Source organism: Bubalus kerabau, chromosome 1, assembly GCF_029407905.1.
Source record: "Bubalus kerabau isolate K-KA32 ecotype Philippines breed swamp buffalo chromosome 1, PCC_UOA_SB_1v2, whole genome shotgun sequence".
NCBI classification, from domain to species: Eukaryota; Metazoa; Chordata; class Mammalia; order Artiodactyla; family Bovidae; genus Bubalus; species Bubalus kerabau.
This window is the reverse complement of record NC_073624.1, coordinates 70349627-70356071: the sequence shown is the minus strand read 5'-3', so window position 1 is coordinate 70356071 and position 6445 is coordinate 70349627.

Here is a 6445-nt window from a genome sequence, read left to right as displayed (position 1 = left end):
AGCCAACCAGGCTTCTCTGTCCATGGAATTTTCCAGGCAAGAATACTGGAGTGGGTTGCCAGTTCCTACTCCAGGGGATCTTCCTGACCCAGAGATTGAACCTGCATCTCTTGTTTCTCCTACATTGGCAGCGGGTTCTTTACCTCTGTGCCACTTGTTATATTGCTTGCCTTTAGGGTTTTTGCAGCTCAAAATTCAGCAAGTTTTGAATAAGCATATTTGTTTATCTCCAGTAGAAATGCTAAGTAGAACTCCTTTCCCTGCAACTTAGTAGGGTTAAAATGATATTTAAATTGATTTTTTATATGGACTTCTAAGTTTAGCAGTGAGGATGAACTATTTTAATGTTTAGAATATTTGCTTTTCTTTGGTTGCTAACGATCTGTTCATGACCCTTGCCTATATAGTCTTCCCTGGTAGCTCAGCTGGTAAAGAATCCGCTTGCAATGTAGGAGACACCAGTTTGATTCCTGTGTTGGCTTCTCGGATGGCTCAGCTGGTAAAGAATCCACCTGCAATGTGGGAGACCTGGGTTCGATTCCAGGGTTGGGAAGATCCCTGGAGAAGGGAATGGCTACCCACTCCAGTAGTCTGCCTTGGAGAATTCCATGGACTGCATAGTCCATGCGGTCGCAAAGAGTTGGATATGACTCAGCAACTTTCACTTCACTTGCCTGTGTATCTCTTGGGGGTCTTGATATTTTTATTGTAAATACAAAGGCAATCTCTGCATAATATGAACATGAATTTTTTTATATGAACATGAACATAATATGAACATGAACACTTACATATAGCAGGAGTTTGATTTCCTATATGTCTCAGTTTTGCTGATTTCCATTGTAAAGATGTTTCTGAAAGTTTGAAACTGCCTATCTTTTCTCCATGGCTTTTAAAATTTTTCTAAAGCTGAGAAATTATCACTAGTTTCCAGATCTGAAAAATATTTTACTGTAGTCTTCTGCCAAACTTTGTATAATTTTGTGTTTGTATTTCAACTTTTTAATATATTGGTGACTACTTCAGGCATATGACCAGTAAGAAATGGGGGCACCAGATCCCCTATTGGCTGCAAGTGAAAAAGAGAGCTAACTGGGAGGTGGGGTGGGGTGGGGATAGAGTATTTGTTGTCTCTGCTGCAGGTGAGAAGAATGTTCTAACATGCATCAATTGAAGCAGATGTTTATTCAAATATGGTGGTGGTGGGGGGGGCACTTTTCAAACCACTCAGTAAAAATATTCAAGACATCCAATCATTAGGGGAATGACTTTGGCCCAAGTGAGAGACCAGAGCACAAACTGGACTCAGGACCCAGGGCAAGGTCACCGCCAAACATGCCTCAATAGCATATTGACTATTTTGAATGAAAATTAAGTAAGAAACAGCCAAATAAGAGGGACACTTTAACTTTCTCCTCTGTCTGCCTAAGGCAGGAAATAAGTCAGCCCCTGCTCCAACTGGCTGCCAGACCCTGTCTCATGTGGTGGTTGCTGGCCTGCTGGTGGGCAGGGCCGGGTCCCAGGGTGGCTGGCTGCAGGACAGCCCGGTGGCAAGTGAGGGTGTGTCCTGGGCTGACTAGCAGGCTGGGGCTGGTGCCAGCCCACTGGTGGGTGGGGCCAGGTCCCTATGAAGTGGGCTGCTTGACCCATGGGTACCAGGACTTGTGCTGGCCTGCTAGCAGGCAGGTAAGCCCCTGCCACTAATAGCCAAGTGGGAAGACATCAAAATGGTGCTTGCCAGCATAAGTCTCTTGATGGTATAACGTTTCCCAAAGTGGCTGCCACCAGCATATGATCCCCATTTTCCTGGAGGGAAGCTTTCCAATATCAGCAAGTGGATTTGACCCAATTTCCAATCAGTCCTAAAGGAAATCAACCCTGCATATTCATTGGAAGCACTGATGTTAAAGCTCAAGTTCTAACACTTTGGCCACCTGATGTGAAGAGCCAAATCATTGGAAAAGATCCTGATGCTGGGAAAGATTGAAGGCAGGAGGAAAAGGGAGTGACAGAGGATGAGATGGTTGGATCACACCACTGACTCAATGGACATGAGTTTGAGCAAACTCTAGGAGATGGTGAAGGACAGGGAATCCTGGCGTGCTGCAGTCCAAGGGGGCCGTATGAGTTGGACACAACTTAGCATCTGAGGAACAACGACCTTCCAAATTACATCCTGTACACTGGGACTCAGAGCTTATGAGAAGTGGCATGAGCCTTTTAAGGTTGGAATCATTTTTTTCAAAATATCAAAGGATATGGAAATTTGTATACTATTTTACTTCTTAAATGCCTTTTTTCCTCCTCTAATTCTGCCACCTCTATGTTATTAACTATATGAACATGAAATTTCATGTTCATGAACATGAACACATCATTTTGGGCTTATTGATAAATTAATATGCAAGTCAGTTTTTGGGGGGGTCTATATCCTAACTACAAAATTTCTAAGCAAAAAAAAAAAAAGGTTTATTTCGTAATAAATACAAATTATTTTGTAATAAATACAATTTATTTTGTGTTAAATTGTAAATTTATCCAACTAATTTATTGAAATAATTCCAATGAATTGAAAATGCTAGGACTAAGGATACTCTAAATTTATAGCTTGAGTTCAAACTATAATAGACTTTCTCATACTATTCAGATAGGGCTTAATCAATCTTCTCCCCCATTGTTTATATGCTTATGCTTCCTAAAACTGTACATATGTTACATTTTTAATCTTTGGCAATATGATATTACAAAGAAAGTGCTTTTCTTCTGTCATTTTTCAGCTCAGTCATCTTCATATATGCTTAATCCTTACTAGTCACTTGTGTTATTTCACTTTTTTTTTCCTTCATTTCCCTTGGTATATCAATGTCTTTGTTACTGATTTCCAGGAACTCAATTATGAGTAAAGATGCTAGTCATTTGTCATGCAATGCAAATGAAATACCATATTTTGTTGCCATCAGTTTAGTATGGTGTTTTGTGCTTTGTGTATTGAATTATACACATTGTATATGTTTTATGCTTTGTGTATTGAATTACAATTGTTATTTTAAAAATAAAGATTGGCACCTCTGTCTCCTGCAGTCCTTTGGCTCTCCTATATGCAAGCTCCAAAGCCTTTCAAAGCCAGATGTTCTGGATTCTTGTCATCCCAGTGCAGGACCCCCAGGTAGGGGACCCCAATATGGGGCTTAGAGCCCTTGCTCCTTGGAGAAAATGTCTGCAATTGTGATTATCCTCCCCAAATCACATCCCAGGTGGATTGCCTACCTGGACTATACTGTGTCTCTGCCCCTGCTCCTATCTTTTTTTTTTTTTTTTTTTTTTTTTTGTGGTTCCTTCTTTGTGTATTTCTTTGTGGAGAATCTTTTCTGCTAGTCCTCAGGTCTTTCTCATAGGTAGTTGCTCTGTGAATGGTTGTCATTTTGGTATGCCTATGAGGTGAGATAAGCCAGGGCCTTCCTACTTTACCCTCTGGCCACTAGGTCTTTCCCAAGAAAAAATTTTTGATTAGTTTCAAGGACCATAAAACTCACCCTTCTTGCAACAGTGTACAAGACCACCAGGAGACTCTGCTCCTAATTTTAATCTTTTTGTTTTTCATAAACTCTTCTGTGAATCAGATCTTGAATATTTAAAAGATCTTGTTTGTTGTTGGCAAAGCAAAGGAGAACATAATCTTTTGCTCACAGCCATCCTAATTGGGACTGGTTTCTCCAGATCTTCAAGGATCATTACTAAGATAGGAAACATACAATTTTGTGATTGAACTTTTTTTCCCCTTTTTTATGGAGTATTCATTCTCTATTGTGGTGACCATTGTGAGCTGAATATGATCACCAATTCTTAATATATAAACCATGCCCTTAAAAATTAATGATTTAAATATTTTTCCTTTTTTCCTACTGGATGGCAATATATGGTGATACCTTCCTTCTTTACAATTTTGATAAAATAATCTAAGAAAATTTGAATTAACTGAATGTTTTTGAGCTCCAAGGTGCCATAAACATAATAGAAAAAATGTCTTTGAAATGTTTACAACTTAAATGACAGATTAATCAATCAGCTGTGGTCCTTATTAAAAATCAAAATTCAACCTAGTCTATCTGAAGAGCTGATTGTTTTATTCAGTGATTCATGAATCAGGCAGCAACACTTTTAGTAAAGCAGGGGACGCTCAGAGAAGTTGTATAAAATGGAAAAGATTTTATAGGAAGAAGGGTGGGGCAAAGGAGCTATTAGCAAAATAAAAACAAGGATTATTTAGGCTAGGACATCTTTTTTTGGGGAAAAGGGAATGTTAAAGGTTTTATCATGCAGATTGCCTCTTCTTCCTCTGGACCTGGTGGGCGAGGGGACTGGGGAATGGAGAGGCCCCAGATGACAGATTATGTGATTGGTTCTGAGCAGAATTCCAAACTAATCAATTATTATTGTATTTTTGAGGAAGGCCAAAACAGCAACTAGGTTAGGTATTAAATCTAGATTTGGTATCATGGGCAGCAGCACAAGTGACACCTTTTTGGGCTTGTGGTTTTTCTCTTTAACAGCCTTCAGGGAGTTGGCACCATCGATTCAATGGAGATGAGTTTGAGCAAACTCTTGTAGACAGGGAAGGACAGAGAAGCCTGGCTTGCTGCAGTTCATGGGGTCTCAGAGTTGGACAAGACCTAGCAAATGAATAACAACAACAATAAGCGACAGGAATCATTGACAAAAGCCTGTAGGAATTAGTCTTTCCAAAGGGAACAATTAGGGTAATCAGATGTAATGTCTCAAAGACTTTTAATCAGTTTTCTCCCCAACTGGCCCACACCTTGTTTTCTCAGTGTTGTTTCCTGTTTTACAGTTTCCTCATTTACTTCTGCTTTCTTTCTATCATTTCTTGTAGCTTTATTTTATGCCTTCCTCATTTTCTGTTTAGAATTTTGCAAGTTGCTACAGTGATTTTATTCCTTGAATGCTGCATTTTACATTTAAACACCATCCCTTATGCTTTATAAAAGAATCTATCTCAGAAAGAGAAAAATTCACTATTAATAATTTAATAATATACAGAGGAAATATTTATTTAGAACATTTTTATAAGTGTGGAGAACTGGCTTTGCTCCAGACACCAGCATCATGGTCCCAGACCTAGGAACATTAAACTAGTTTGCATTTAATAAACAGAAGAAAGGTAAGTATTTTAAAATACTTGAATTATTTGAAATGTAAAACTGAAATAACCTGCAATGAAAATTTAATGATCAGGTCCATTTATGAAATGATACACTTTCTTATTTTTTCTCTTTTCCTGTTTTTCTCCTATCATTTTCTATTCCCTTTTCTCTTATTTTGTTTCTATGTATATGTTGCAAATACTAATATATGTGCTATGTGTGCCAAGTCTCTTCAGTCGTTTCCGACTCTTTGCAACCCCAAGGACTGTAGCCCTCCAGGCTCCTCTGTCTGTCGGATTCTCCAGGCAAGAACACTGGAGTGGGTAGCCATTTCCTACTCCAAATATATGAAAAAGGAGAAAACAACCATAGAAAGTCATTAATTGGTGCCAATTTGCATTAATTGGTGCCAGAAAGCTGAAGTTTCCTTTGATTTATAGCTATTACTCGTTATTAGTAAAAAAAAAAATATATATATATATATGCATATACATATGTGTGTTTGTGTGTGTGTGTGTGTGTGTGTATATATATATATACAGGCTTCCCTGGTGGTTCCAGTCAGTAAAGAATCCACCTGCAATGCAGGAGACCTAGATTTAATCCCTGGGTTGGGAAGATCCCCTGGAGAAGGAAATGGCAACCCACTCCAGTATTCTTGCCTGGGAAATCCCATGGACAGAGGAGCCTGGCAGGCTACAGTCTATGTGGTCACAAGAGATGGACATGATTTAGTGACTAAACTACCACTATATATATATATATATATATATATATATATGTATAAGCTTTACCTTGTCTCCTATTTCTTAGCTGAAGTCTACATTCAGTTCAGTTCAGTTCAGTCGCTCAGTTGTGTCCGACTCTTTGCGACCCCAGGAATTGCAGCACGCCAGGCCTCCCTGTTCATCACCAATAATTTCACATAATGACAGTATTAGAGAGACACAGAATGAGAATAAATGTCGATTCACATTTTTAGAGATAATGTATAAATAACATTTTAATGCTGGATATAATACCCAGTCTAAACTTCATTTAATAGTATTTTTGTTATACACTTAATGGAGATTTGAGTGATTAATGAATAATTCATCTTGATTTTAGTGATTTGCTTTCATTAATTTTTTTCATTTTCCATTTTGACTCTTTGATCCATTATTCTGTGTCTTGGGCTCTTATTATCTTTTCTCCTTCTCTTATGAGAGTCTACTCACATTTCTCTTCCCTTGGTTTTATACTCTTTCCCCCTGGGATTTTTCAGTGGATGAGCATGCATCATG